The sequence below is a fragment of the Cajanus cajan genome, chromosome 3 (assembly GCF_000230855.2).
Source record: "Cajanus cajan strain Asha chromosome 3, NIPB_CcT2T_4, whole genome shotgun sequence".
Lineage (NCBI taxonomy): Eukaryota > Viridiplantae > Streptophyta > Magnoliopsida > Fabales > Fabaceae > Cajanus > Cajanus cajan.
The window spans coordinates 22,926,622-22,943,461 of NC_138519.1; positions in this window are offsets into that span (position 1 = coordinate 22,926,622).

The following is a 16,840-nucleotide window of genomic DNA, read 5'->3' on the forward strand; positions in this document are numbered from 1 at the left end:
AATTATATAAATACTATAGTATTTAGTCTAGTGTCTGAACTAAGATAAAGTGAATACTGGCTTCGAAATTGGCCAAAAAGTGACGAATTCAAATGGCAAGAGGCCATGCGACATATGCCTAAGTATAAATTGTATGGTAACTGATAAGTCACTATAGGTAACAACTAAAATATTAATATAATCAAATATATTAATATTATAAAATAATAATATCTTAAAAGAACTACAATAATTGTAATACTGTTAGAGTGTTATGATATAAGTGTTGTACTTATATATTACAAATAAAATTATAATATTATATAATAGTAAGATAATAGTTACAGCAATAAAATAAAACAATAATTTTAATTTTGATTTGTTCGATTTTAAGGTTATCAAATTTGTAAAATTCGAATTTGGGGTCCAAATCAATTAAAGTCAAATTTAATTGATTTAGATCATATTTAATTGGATAAAAAAATTAAATAAAATTAATTTAATTCAAATTATCGATTTTATTGGATTATCTAAACTAACGAAGATCTTAGTAGCTATATTTCATACCATATTAAATATATATGGCTTAAAAAAAACACGAAATGCTACTTAAATAATATATTATAACTTTGTACATAGTATTTGCAAAATTCAAATATGAAACCCATGGCTAACAAATGAAATTTCACTCGATAAATTAGTATCTGTTTTTGTCTCCTGCGCTTTGTTTCATTCTTTCTCAACAAAGGATATAAGGCTTACACTCAATTTAGAGTTTAGAACTTTACACTTTATCATGCAGTTCCTGTTAAGTCGGTCCATTTTTTTTTTTATCCTAAACGATATTTTCCATTTTTGAAAAACATTATCATCTAGCTTTTAACCTTTTCTTTTAGATGAAAAGCTTGTTTTACTATGTAGTGTTTTATAATCACTCTAAAATAATATATCCATAAAATAAAATAATATTTTATACAAAAATATCATATAAATGTATTTGTGTTGTAATTTTACATTTACAATTACTTCAGCAAATAATTTCACCAAACCATAATTTAATAATGATTTAAATATATTTTTATTAAAAATATAATGAACAAGTCTATTTTTTTCGTTGTATCTTTTTTGGATTTTTTAACTTTTTAAATTTTAAAATATTATTTTTAATCTCTAATATTATATGATCTTTTTTAACTACTTCTGTATTTATTAAAAATTTATGTAATCATGTTACTTATAATGTTAGTGATATTGTGACACTTCTAAAACTTTTATAAATTATAAAATAAATGTTCTTTATTTACTTTAAAATGATTTTTAATTAAGAATAAAAAAAATATCAATTTTAAATTTTAGAAAAATAAAAATGAAAGAAAAGTATTTTGCACAAAACAGAACCAAAATTTTCTCATTTTAAAATAACCAAAATATTTACAAATTTAGAATAATAAAAAATAAAGAAAAAATTACAGGAATAGAATATAAATTAACACTTTTTTTTTCTTGGGATCAGCTATCCTACCCTCTGAGGTGCCTCCAACGTAACGAGGAGATTAGTCATTGCTATCGGCGATGGATACTCCAAGAATGAACAAAAAAAAAATTAACACATTTTACAATAACTAAAAAAAAATTTAATTCTTTAATAAATTTACTATAACATCTATGTACTAAAAAAAACAACTCAACATCTTTCAACATTAATATAAAAACTTTGATTTCATTTTTTTTTTTTTTGAGATACCTTTGAACTAATAACTGATTTAGCAAATATACATGTCTATCTTATTTTAAATATAGGATTTTGTGTTTGAGTTTTATGTAAAGAATTATCAATGATGAAAAGTAAGTTTTATCATGTTGATGTTAATGCTTCAAATAAAGTTATATATATATTAATGAGAAGGGATTAAATTATTTCAAGAGTAACTTTTGGTAGAATTACTTTACTCAATAATTCATGATGTATATTAAGTCTCAACAATTCAATTGTTAAATTAAAAGTTTTTAAAACACAAATTAAGTTTATAATTTTTTTTTAAAATTTTAAAATTATTTGATATTTCGTGTCATTAATTCAAATTGATGGATAATACTTCACAAAAAAATTGATGGATAATCATAAAACATTTTACACATTGATTTAAATATATATAACAACCACTAGCTACTATAACTGTTGTTATTGCCATTGTCGTTGCTATCACTATTATTGTCACCACCGGTCCACCACCATTATCATCATTGTCGTTATAATGATGATGGTGATGGTGGCATCAATAACAACGATGATAATGGTGGTAGTGATTGTAGTGGGAATGATACGTAGTAGGGACAATGATGATTGTAGTGATAATAAGAGTTATGATGACAATTATATAATGATAACAATTCGTGTTAATTTTGTTTGTTTCCTTTTAATCTTATTTCTTATTTAAATAAGAAGCTTCTTAATATAATAAGATATGAGAATTATTAATAATAACTATCAGAATAAAATAGATAGCTTAAATTAAAAGTATACAAACAAAATTATCATGTATTATCACTAATTGTTTCTATCATAATTATCACTGTAATTGTCATTGTTACTTATCGATGCCCTGATCGCCACTACCATCACCACCACAATTGTTGTTATCATCTTTATTATCATCATTGTTGTCACCACCATTGTTGTTGTTGTTGTTGTCACCATTGTTGTTGGTGATAGTTTTAGAAGTAATGGTAGTGGCAATAATGACGACGACAATAGTGATGACGATAACGATAGTGGCAGTGGGGTTGGATGGCGACGATAATGACAATGACAATGTTAGTGTTGGTGGTATTAGTGATGATGATGGTGGTAGTGTCGCAGTGGTAGTTGTGATGACGATTATGATAGAGACAACTATAATAATGATGCAATATGTAATAATTTTGTTTGTAGTCTTTTTGTAACAACCCGTCGTGGTCCCTACATTCAGTAGAATCGTACTAATTACACTAGTGAACTAAGAGAAGATATTAAAATGGATAACCAAATACATACATGTATATAAAAGTAATAATAAATTACGTTTCTATGCACAAAATATAATACTATATATATATACAATCATCCAATGGCCTATCCAAGCACCACTCTCAAGAGACTCTATGTGAGCTTTTCGAATTCGAAAACATTTTCCCTCTCCTCAAGTCCTAGTCTAGACACATGCCATAAGGCATCACATGCAACAATGCATCATACATCATACATGGTCAATCCACCATCATGATCAATATCATCCTCATATAAACATACATACATATCGTATCATGTTTAAACATTCATATATATCATTACCAAGCATACATATGAATCAAGCACCAATTTACATCATATATCATACATATATGAACCACTATTCAACATCATACAACTTTTTAATCCACATGATAACATTTAGAACATCAAAATAATATGCATCTGCCTTCGACAACTGTCAAAGAAAACAACATACAGAGAGTTGTACTTATCCAAATAAGCTCAAACCTATCTCAAAAGAAATATAAGAGAATAATCTACAACTCCTATGAATACATAAAATTTTTAAAAAAAATCATCTACTTAGCTAAAAATGTCATAAATCGTAATAGATATAATCAATGTTGACAACTTGATCCCTGTTCACTAAAACAGCCATAACTAGAGTTATAGACCCCATTTTTAGGTGATTCTAACTCCATTGGAAAGATAACATCTAAGACTATAACTTTTATGAAGACATCAAAGTTTAATTCGGAAAGAATCAAACCGCTTAGTGCCTCCCAAAGCGCTTAGCACTTTGCTTTTAGGGATTCTCCCCTGTAACACGGCCCCCAAAGGGCTCAACTATTTCAAAAGCGCTTAGCCCTTTAAAATAGCTCAGCCCTTTGGTTCCATTAATCCCCCTCTGTCATGCAGCTCCCAAAGGGCTTAGCCCTTTAAGACAGCTCAGCCGTTTGATGACAGAGACACCATATTCTTCACCATTTTTGGACCTCTACACCCGAAACTTAGAAAAAACCCAAATGCAATGGAAGTAATAACATCCATGCACCAAAAATAGTTCAATTCAAGTCCTAGAAATAACATGCACTCATCCGATGCATCAAATCAGCCAAAACCCCGTTCTAGCCCGAAAACCCCAAAAATGGGAAAATCCCTCAAATCAGCAAATCAACCTCCAATTCATGCATCAGTTTAGTTTCTAAACTCACATGCAACTAATCTATCACAATCCTAGCTTCCCTTACTTGAAAATTAGCTTAGAATAGTCAACAAGAGGAAGAAGAAGAAAAATTCTTAAGCGGTCGACTCGCAGACTTCAATCTGCCAAAATCAAGCTTTTTAGCCTGAATTCAAAAAAAGACAGAAGAGATTAGTGATCTAGAAGAGAAGAGGAATTAAGCAAAGAAATTTGGGAGAAAAAGGAGCTCACGAACCTAGAACCCTTCTCTCTAGATTTCTTTGAGAATGAACGTATGAGGTTTCGTTCTCAAAGAAAACATTATATACCCTTCTCTTTAGAGTTAACTAAACTCTAAACAATTAACTTAATTACTACGTTACACTCTTAATCTGAGTTGTTTATTTTAATCTAATGGTTATTATCAATAGTTATGGTTTCTTATATTAAGAAGTTTCTTATTTGAAACATCCCCTATACATACACACATACTAATAATAATTGACACAAGTGATAATGAGTTGTATCTCTTAATCAAAATATCTAGTTTTCGAAGCATGATATTATATAAGTATGGAATAAACTATATTGAGAGTTCATGGTCTCCGATAAAGATTAATTATTAATCTTATAAATAAATACTTCGTACCGATACCATAATTAAAAAATAAAATTATATTTAATCCTTACTAGATTATATTCCTATATAAATTTCAATTTTTTGAGTTATTTATAAGATTAATTATTGCTTTGTGGCTTTAATACACTTAAAGTCCGTCATCTTTTTACAAAGATTTGATCTAATTAAACACACGGCATGTTAGGAATTTTTTTTAAAAAAAATTACTTCTAAGAGAGAAATATAGAAAGGAAAAATAAAATAAAATTTTTACATAAACTGAAATTAAATTATGTATAAGTTATTTTGTAGAAGTTATCCACTTTTATGAAATCTTATTTTAACTTATACATATAAACTAGTTTTAGTTAATTTTATCTTATGAAAAAATTAATTATTATTTTTTATTTATCTCTCTTATAAGTGATTCTAGGAAAAAGTTTATAAAAACAGTTATATATATTATTGATCGTCCACTAGCTACTTTCGCGTGTATTACCGATTGAGTCACATTTATTAAATCCTACACATACTTGCTGATGAAACAAATAATCTTTATCATGGACACTGGAGTATTTGTCATGGATTAGAAATGTTTTCTTTTTTCTCCTTAAGATTGAAAAAGAAATGTTAAATATAATTATATTTAAACAAAATATACAATAGAAGAAAAAAAAAACATTAAACGAGCTTTGATGTGATATATAGTTTAATTTTTTTTAATGATTTTTCTACTGTGATGTTCAGATGCATGGTTCGTTGGATATGGAGTATAGACTCATTGATTAGTATTACTAATATTTTTAGAATTTGTTGGTAGTGATATTTTTTATTTGGTTTGTGGGTGTTTTACCTCAAATCGTCATTAAATATTTACGAACCATTGTGGTTCACTTTAACGTTGGTTTTTTTTTTAAATGTCTTAAAACTTCATTTTAGATTAATCTAATTCAGTCAAGAGATAAATAAAATTTGATTCAAAATTGTTTTTACCATGGATCGAATTCAAATACTACTTAAACAATATGATCTTACATTTAACATATTAACTACTTGAATTTAATTCTGGTTATTTTGAGGGTTAGTTCTTTAATATCTTTAAGATTATTATATTTGAGGTATTGTTCACTTTGACATTTATTAAACCATCACAACTTTGTTCTCAAAAAGGTATCTTTCAATGAGTTCAGAGATGTAAGTGTTTATTATTGATTTCAACTTCTAAATAATGTGAGACTTTTAAGTGTATCGAGACAAGTCCAATTGAAATTAAGGGGCAAAAGTGGCATAGATTCTCCTTCGAGTACCAATGTTTCAATTGACAATTTGTTAACATAATTAAAGTTACCACATCCAATGTATTATTATCCACTTTGACATGCTCGCTAAGAGATCATGTTTTGTCTTTTAAAAAACATCTTAGTGGATTAAGGGAGGAGGAAAATGTTTATAAACTACTATTCGCTTCAATGAGGAACTTGTTCTGATATATTTAGAAGTCTCACATCTCTTAAAAGTTCAAGCCAAGAGAATTTATAAACACTCTCCTCTTCCCTTAACTAACTAGTGTGTCTTTTAAAGGACAAAATGTTCACAGTCTAACAAGTATGTCAAAATAGACAATATCTTAGAAATAATGATCCTAACAATACTAACGACAGTAAAAACACTTTCACTACAAGAAATGTTACATGTAATGACATACAAAAAATGTCACTATAAGTACAATATATGTAGGTATATGTCTATTTGACATACAGTTACACACAATTTTAGTGTTGATTTTGAATGAGATTTAACAATATATTTTGTGTGTTACTATGGTCTATACCCACATTTTTTAATAATATACTAACATATATTATAGTTATTGTGTGGGTAAAAGTAATTTTTAGTGACATATATAGTATCACTATAGGGTGTGTTACTATATGGTAATTTTGTTGTAGTGTTTTTTTCTTTAATTGACTTGCACTATCTCTTCATGCTTAAATTCACCACTACCATTTATTTCATTAAAACAAATAGCTTACAATTAAATCAAAGTAAGTATTTTTTATGCGTTGACCTGAACAATACCATTAGACTTACGGTAAGAACATTTTTCTTCTTTAATTGTTTTGCACTATCTCTTCATTCTTAAATTACCTCCTACCCTTCATTTCACTAAAAAAAAAAATAATTAGCTCACAATTAAATGAAACAAAGTATTTTTTTTTTGTAAAGATAAGTTTAGATTATGATAAGGCACAACTGCATATAAAAATGGAGTTAACCACCAACCTTCTTTTTAATGATTTTCAGTGGATATACAAATTGTCAACCCCCATCCTCAATGCAAGTTTACATGGAAGAATATAAAATATAAAGAAAACAGAATTCGATCCTAAGTCCTAAATAATAGAAGCAAATGCACTTAATCAGTTGTGCCACCCTTACGAGACAAATGAAAGAAAATATAAAAGGACTAAAGTATTTAATAGACCACAAGGTTAAAATTTCAGAGATAAGACCTTTAACTAAAACATGAGTTTATGTGTTTTTGTCCATAAACATAAATTGCATAATACCTCAAAATTAATAATTAAAAACTAATTTAATTTCACAAAATTTATTTTTTACCGACTAAATATTATTTTTACACAACAAAAATAACATGAAAGCACTAACTTGACCGCACATGATATTTACGTTGATATAGTGTGTGTTTGATTTAGAGTTATGTTCAAAGTAATCTAAAAGTAACACACTAGTTACTTTGATATTTTTGCATTGAAAAGATGAAAAAGTCCATTTAACTCGTGTTAAATGGTTTTCCAAACACGCTTATACTAATTTAAAGAACAGATATTGGGGAAATAATATTTTGAAGCATCTTTCAACAACGAGTCATCACACAACTATGAAGTAATTAATTGCGTGTCAATAACACTATTCTAACTATAATATTCTTTATCTTCCTTCGGAAAAATAATGTCAAACGCGGATTTCTGGCCAACCTTATTTGAAACAACGGCAACAATGGAGTAGGGCTGTGTTTAGAAACGAATAAAAAGCATAGTAATTGACATTGGATCATTATCATATATAATCAATTTTTAATTTTTCAATTTTTAAAATGTCTCTATTTTCTTATTAATTTTCGTAAAGAAGTAATTTATATTAACATTTCATGATTATCATATTATAATCAATCTCTTTCAAAATTTATTGAAAAATATATGATACGTGCATATATAATACACGCATCCATTGTTAAATTATAAATTTTCATGCTATAAATTTTTACCTAGTTCTACACTACTGCGGTTGCTCGAAGAGGTACTCATTGTCGAATTGTGTCTCGAACATAATTATTTATATAAAAAGAAACTTGAAAGAAACAAAAAAGACTAACTATCTTAGTCTTGACCAATCTCAATGTGTAACATAATAAACAAGATTAACTATTTTTTTAAGACTCAAAAACTTGAATATTTATATCAGGTAGAGATCGACTAGTTTTTCTTATTCACGTGTCATAAATTAAACATTTCACATACTCATTGTCGAATTGTGTCTCGAACATAATATTATTTATATAAAAAGAAACTTGAAAGAAATAAAAAAGAGTAAATATCTTAGTCTTGACCAATCTCAATGTGAAACATAATAAACAAGAAAATTAACTATTTTTTTAAGACTCAAAAACTTGAATATTTATATCAGGTAGAGATCGACTAGTTTTTCTTATTCACATATAATAAATGTAAACATTTCACATATTCTTCACAATATGCTTTTATATATATATATATATATATAAAAATATATATCGATAGAGAATCTACTGATTTTGCCAAAAATAAATTTCCTTTGAGACTTTTATTGTTTTAAGACTATTATTTTTAATTTTTTTTTATTAAATTTAAGACTTATACAGCATTTTGAAGTTTGAGGACCAACCATGATACTATTTGGTCCAACGAACATTAATAAAATATACTCTTTTTAAGAGAAACAAATTTTATATTGTATTAATTTTGTAAGAACAATAATAGATTTTAATTTAGAATCTTACATATTTAAGATCTTGTTTATTAAGTTCTTATATAATAAGAACTTATATTATGAGTGCTTAAAATTAATAAGTTGTTACATTTTCATATACATGTTAACAAATACTTATACAATTTTAAAGTGTTAATTTAGGTGAATCATTATTTAAACAGTTATAAAATATTATCTCATTTTAAAAATTAAAAAAAAAAAAAAGATAAGTTAAATTTTGATTGAAAATAAAATAAGCATATAAAAAGTAACTAAATGGTTTTTAAAAATGACATTATACATCATAATAATATTAAAAATTATAAAATATTACTAGTCACCATTTACCTAATTTTAATTTATAAAAAAAATAATAATAAAATATGAGAAATCAATTACAACTGATTTTGTTACCGCTATATATAATCATGATTGAAAATTAAGAATCATATAAATTCTAAAAATTAAAAAATAGTTTTACGTACATATTTTATAAAGTCATGATTAAAATAACTATTGTAAAAATATTAACAATAAAAATATATTAGATGTTCTATTTTAGAGAAATAGCTACAAGTTTCTTTTTAATGATAGGAGAATGTGAATTTTAGGAGGAAGAGATATAAAAAAAAATTGAAAGAAAAGAGAAAACAATTAACATGGACAAAACTTTTTGGAAGAAGAAAAAAGACACCTTTGTAATAAAAAAAACATATAAAACTAGTTTTTATTGAAAGAATGAAAAAAATAAAAATTATTTACATCGATCACAAAATTTAAATTCAGATATTATTCAATAGATTTTTGTATAAACTAAATAATAATTTATACTATACAACTTATTAAATTAACTCAAAATATTTTATAAAATATTCATAAAATATTCTATAAATTAGTCAAAATATTCTTATAAATATTATAAAATAAAATAAATATAAATAAATTATTCATCAACTATTCCAAGCACGTTATAATAGGATAAGTTTCATTATATGGTCCTTTGAAGTTGGACGTCCAATATCTTGCCTTCATATAATTAATTAACATAAATTTATGTTCTCTCGTGACATTATCTTAGTTAATAATTTTAATAAATATAATATTTATTTTTTAAAATTAAAAATATTAATTATTTTTATCTAAATAAAAATATTAATATTTGGTGGAAAATTACTGTAATAAAAGAACTATTAACAAAGAATATAACATCACTAATTAATTAATTTTTAAATTATTATTTCACACACATGCCATTTCTTCTGCATTTTGGTCTTTATCCACATCACGTGTAACCTGATTCACTCGTGGTTTTCTTCCCTTATACCAAACATTCTCAGGATATGTCTCAGTCAACACACCAGACGCGCACAGACGAAAGAGATATGACTACAATTGCGTACAAATAATAGTAACTAGTAAAGTTGATGAATACTTTATACAATAATATGATTAAAAAATACAATTGAAGAGATAAGGAAAAACATTAAATAAAATCAACGATGCACTAAAAAGAGAGAAGTTAAAAAAAAAGGGTAAAAATCATTACAAAAAAATTATTGAGTCTATGGTTACTCTAAGGTTTTTATTTAGTGTATTTTGAACATATATAGCAAGTGCATGCACTTAAAGTTGATGAGGATGAGGTTGAAGGTGATTCAACGGTAGCGTTGGTGCAGTCTTGGTTTGAAGGTGGAGATTGATGGGACCATCAAACATGAAAATATGCAGTGATCTGTCGTTAGAATGAGAGGATACCGACGACGCGGTTTGTACGTGGCTTGGTGATGGAAAAACACGTACGTTTCATGCATGGGGGGAAACCAGGAAGAATCTTCCAACTCACAAATTAGGGTTTTTCAAACTCAATGAAATATTTCTTATTCCTGCATACTTTTCACATTCTTACAATTAATTTAGAGATATTAATTTTTTTTTTTTTTGGAGTTGGTAGTATACAATACTCATTATAATATAAAAAAAATGTTGACACCATATTTTCTAATATTTTTTTAATACATTTATTCTTATTAATTAAAATTTATTTAAAATTATAAAATTAAGAGAATTATAAATAAAATGTAAGACTTATAATTTTATATTTTTTGAATAAATTCTAACTGATAAAAGTGTGTTTAAGAGAGTGTTTTTGGAATTTTTGATATAATTACAAAAATGTTATTTTCCCTTTTTAAGCGATCTATGTCGTTATGGATAAATTTTAGAAGACTATAATTCATACAATGGTATAAAGAAGGTGTTTTATATACTAAATTGGGGTTACTATTAAGGATAAAACCCTAAGTTAGAATGTGTAATCAATAAGATATTCCTTTAAGACCAACACTCATCGTGTTTGGAAACTTGTGGATTTAATGCCTACCAGACATATATAGGTACCAAAGCCTTGGTCGAGATGTTATTTGAGATACATCAAAATCGATCAACTCATATTTATAATGTCTTGTCCAACATTGACATGTCTTATATACGAAATATCCTTACATATATTAACTAATAACATGTGTAGAAATCTGTTTTTTTTTTTTTTTTTAACGAAAATGTGAAATCACTCTTTTTAAAGTATCAAAATACAAAGTAAGTTTTTCTATCTTTTCCATTCAACATAAGTTTGCAAATTTTCAACAACAAAATAAATACACACTAACTTTTCTCGGTTTACATCAAACTCTACCTCTAGATAAATGGTATCACCCAATGTATTTTAACATTCATTGCTTTACCTTATTATTACTTTATTAAAATACGTAAAGTTTGTTTGGATACAAGCTCAAAAATACTTTTGAGAAATTTTTTACTAAAAAATATTATTTATTTTTAGTACAAAATTTTTAAAAGCATTTATAACTTGTATCTTATCAAGTTCATAGTGACACATACATTTGGCATTTGAAGGTGCCACCATTGTCTTTTCCCTCCTACACGAGTTACTCCTCTAGGGTTTCCGATCTTTGATTTGCTCCAAGTTCACCACCTGATAACATATGTAAAAGTGATGTGGTAATATTTTGTAATTATGGATAAATTTCCCAAGATTAAAATTCATACAATGGTGCAAAGATGGTGTTTTATACACCATATTGGGGTTACTATTAGGGATAAAACCATAAGTTAGAATTTGTAATTAATAAAAATATTCCTTTATGTTATGTTTGGATAAATCATTTCTAAAATTTAAGGAATTTCAAATTCTTAGAATTTGAATTACTCTCAATTGAATTCCCTTCCTTTTTCAAATATTTTGTTTGGCTAGAGCATTTTTCAATATCTTATATTTCAATTATCTTGTTTGGATAAAATATTTCAAATTCTACTAAGTAAAATTTCATTTTTAAATATTTATTAAAAAATTAAAGTTTTAATATTAAATTTTATTAAAATATATTTAATAATTGGAAATTAATTTTAATATTAGAAAATTTTAATTAATTCAAAAATAGTATTAGACATTATATTTAATCAATTTTTTCTTTATAAATTTAATAAATATTTTAAATTCACAACATATTTAAAAACTTCAAAACACCATTAACATATGTAAAACAATTAATACACATTGATTCACGATATGAAATAAGTCCATTTTAAACTAAGAAAAAAATAATAAGAATCTCTAACTTTGAGTATAGGTGATTCAAACTCATAATATCTTGTACAAATTTAAACCAAACACTAATGAAATTTCAAATGTATTTTATGTCCATATTAAAACAAAAAAAAATAAAAGATAGTTTGTCGAAGATATCAAGATCACAACTTCAAGTCCAAAGATTTTCACCTCCTCATAGAAGCAAAGCCTACAAAAGAATAAAAACAAATAACAATTATAATAAGACCAAGGATCAAAACTCAAATAACAAGACTTTTTTTTTATTATCACACTTTAAATTTACACAAGTATATAATATATGATAAACTACAATAATATGTTAAGCATGAGTTTAGTCTAAAAACAATGAAGAGCCACATGGAAAGTGGTGCAAAACTTAAACATGAAATAATGGTTTAAATTAGTTTACAGATTGGATTTAGAAAATCATGAAAAAGTTAGAAAGTTAACTTCCATAAATCAATCAAATTAATTAAAATTAATAAGACAAGTAAGTCAGGCCATTCCGCTACATGCATGCAAGATAAACATCAAAGATTTTAATACAAAAATATCAAAGATTGGCACACAAGATGAAGAAGAACAAAAGCCTTGTCCTGTTAAATGAAATCATTAACATAAATCACATCAGGCCATTCCGCTACATGCATGCAAGATAAACATGACAATAATTCATAATTTGGCAATTGTATAGACACGGGAAGAGAAAGAGCATATAATGATTTTATTTAATTAAAGAATAAAAAAGAAACCAACATCAATTTGCAGCAGAGATACAAGTTGGGGAAAAAAGATGAAGCTGCCCAAGGTGACAACTTATAATAACTCTCCTCTGCCTTAAAAGATACCTATCATGAACCTATTTTTGTATAGCAGAATTATAGAATACCTTTGATAATTCTGCTGCAAAATCTGCCCCAAGTAAATTTTTGGCTATATCAGGTGAAATCACCCTACCAAACCATATAATGCACCGGAAGCCATCATCATATATATAAAGGCCCCTAGAGTCTAATAGTGTGTTTGGATAGGGTAATTTTTTGGAGTAATTCATTTATTTAAAGAATTTTAAATACTTCATGATTAAATGATTTGTTTGGATAAATTATTTAGAAAGAAATTCAAATCCTGTCATTTTTATGAAGTATTTTAATTAACTAAATTTGTAGAATTTGAAATCCCGTAAAAAAGTGGAGAATTTGAAATTTCTCCACTCACGCTCGGTCATTCGCGAATGCACACGCTTTCACACTCTGGCTGACACCCTCTCACTCTCTCGCACACAATGCTCATGCTCACTCGCTCTCGTGATGCTTGGAGTGTGACACCCTCTACCCCATTATTAATATACAACAAATGTAACAATAAAATATTTCTTTTCTTCTTATTGGGTAAATAAAATTTTTCATAGTTGACAAATATTTCAGATATCACAAGGTAGAAGATTCACATTCGTAACTCATAAATCATAACTCCAGTGTAAAAAAATTATAAAAGAAAAGAAGTTAAGATTTTCAATACAATTTAGTGAAAAACAAGAAATCATATATATACAAATAATAATAAAGGAAATATAAATTAACTCCAGTAAAGGTGGTAGTGCCTCCTAGTTAGGAATCAATTTATATTTTCCAAATCATGTAATAAAATATAACAAAGATATTCATTCTGGTCTTTTATCAAGAACGTTCAAATTACAATTCTTAACATACAATTTCCTTGAATTATAAACTTTATCTACGTTATCTCTTCGTTAGAAATTACAAAGAAGAGAAACTAAAGTTATTAAAACAATAACATATTAAACTAAAAATAACTATGCCCCGATGTCACATCCTATCAGAGCATGCCCAATTGAAGCCTTTAAGCCTCATCACCAACATCCCCATGATGCTGATCATCTGCAACATAATTTAAAATATATACAAAAACAACAAGGGAGTGAGAAACATCTCACTCAGTTTCAGATGCAGAAATAAAGGTTAGATAGCACACACACACACAACAAATACAAGTCATATGTAAATAATACACATAAATAATCAATATCACATATATACTCATTTATCATGCTATGATGTCATGAACTCAACTCATAAATACATGCATGTGGCGCCATAAGGAAGTTTTACATATCATCACTGGTGACCCTAAGGCACACCTGCACAACTGTCGGTGACCCTAAGGTACACCTGGTTAGCATATCATCAACTGTCGGTGACCCTAAAGTACACCTGGTTAGCATATCATCAACTGTCGGTGACCCTAATACCTTTATAAAATTACGAAAATGCCATCAATAATTATGAAAATGCCATTACTAATAAAAATATCCTTTTAAGGAAATTGGGGTGTTACATGGAGTCTCTTTCTCATGACGCTCTTCTCTCGCATTGTTCCTTTCTTGTGATTCTCGTGATCTAAGCTCACTTTCTTGCGATTCTCTTGCTCATGATCCTTGCTTTCCCTCTCGCTTATGATCCTTGCTTTCTCCCTCTTGCGCGGTATTCTTGATTTCTCCCTTTACTCAGGTTCCTTTTTTCTCTCTTTCAAATTAGGGTTCCATTTGAATTTTTATTGAAATCATTGTTGAATTTTCTATTGATTTAGGTTTATAAATGTTCTATATATATAGATATTACTATTATTGAACAGTGACCGCAAGTGGTAGACCACATTTCACTAAACAAATTACATTTACAGAAATCTCTATATTCATGTTCAATAATTAAATCTATACCAAGATTATTTCGGTGGAATACATGGCATATTAGATGCTCACAATTATTACATTTATGTTTAAGCAAATAAACAATGGTTAAATTACAGCATTGAATATTGTATAAGGAAGGATTGATATTATTTTTCTGCTATATATGCTAGTAGGAACAGAGTTGGAGCTGTAGAGCTTCCTTACCTTATCAATGAAGATTGAGATTAGAGTTATTTTTTTTGTCAGGTCAAATTTCAATCATCTAAACTGTAGTGGATTCGTTACTGCAATTCTAGAGACAATTGATTAGATCATTTGTGCTGCATTTATCAGGTGGACTTCTACTTGAACTTTATATTTGCTTAATTATGTTTTATAGAACAATTAATAATTAGCATATATGCAGACTATAAACTGCATATAGAATTCCATATTTTGTAAAGACTTTTATCTATCGAAGGTATACATTGCATTGCCTGAAACTTACCAATAATATGGTTAAACTTTCAGATGCATGAATTATTTCCTTTTGTTCCAGGCATCTGTACCGACTGATGACTTAAAAAGTGTTGAAAGAAGGTTACCTTTGACTGGAGAGAGCTTAGACTCTAGGGGCCTTTATATATATGATGATGGCTTCCGGTGCATTATATGGTTTGGTAGGGTGATTTCACCTGATATAGCCAAAAATTTACTTGGGGCAGATTTTGCAGTAGAATTATCAAAGGTATTCTATATTTCTGCTATACAAAAATAGGTTCATGATAGGTATCTTTTAAGGCAGAGGAGAGTTATTATAAGTTGTCACCTTGGGCAGCTTCATCTTTTTTCCCCAACTTGTATCTCTGCTGCAAATTGATGTTGGTTTTTTTTTATTCTTTAATTAAATAAAATCATTATATGCTTTTTCTCTTCCCGTGTCTATACAATTGCCAAATTATGAATTATTGTCATGTTTATCTTGCATGCATGTAGCGGAATGGCCTGATGTGATTTATGTTAATGATTTCATTTAACAGGACAAGGCTTTTGTTCTTCTTCATCTTGTGTGCCAATCTTTGATATTTTTGTATTAAATCTTTGATGTTTATCTTGCATGCATGTAGCAGAATGGCCTGACTTACTTGTCTTATTAATTTTAATTAATTTGATTGATTTTTGGAAGTTAACTTTCTAACTTTTTCATGATTTTCTAAATCCAATCTGTAAACTAATTTAAACCATTATTTCATGTTTAAGTTTTGCACCACTTTCCATGTGGCTCTTCATTGTTTTTAGACTAAACTCATGCTTAACATATTATTGTAGTTTATCATATATTATATACTTGTGTAAATTTAAAGTGTGATAATAAAAAAAAGGTCTTGTTATTTGAGTTTTGATCCTTGGTCTTATTATAATTGTTATTTGTTTTTATTCTTTTGTAGGCTTTGCTTCTATGAGGAGGTGAAAATCTTTGGACTTGAAGTTGTGATCTTGATATCTTCGACAAACTATCTTTTATTTTTTTTTTGTTTTAATATGGACATAAAATACATTTGAAATTTCATTAGTGTTTGGTTTAAATTTGTTCAAGATATTATGAGTTTGAACCACCTATACTCAAAGTTAGAGATTCTTATTATTTTTTTCTTAGTTTAAAATGGACTTATTTCATATCGTGAATCAATGTGTAT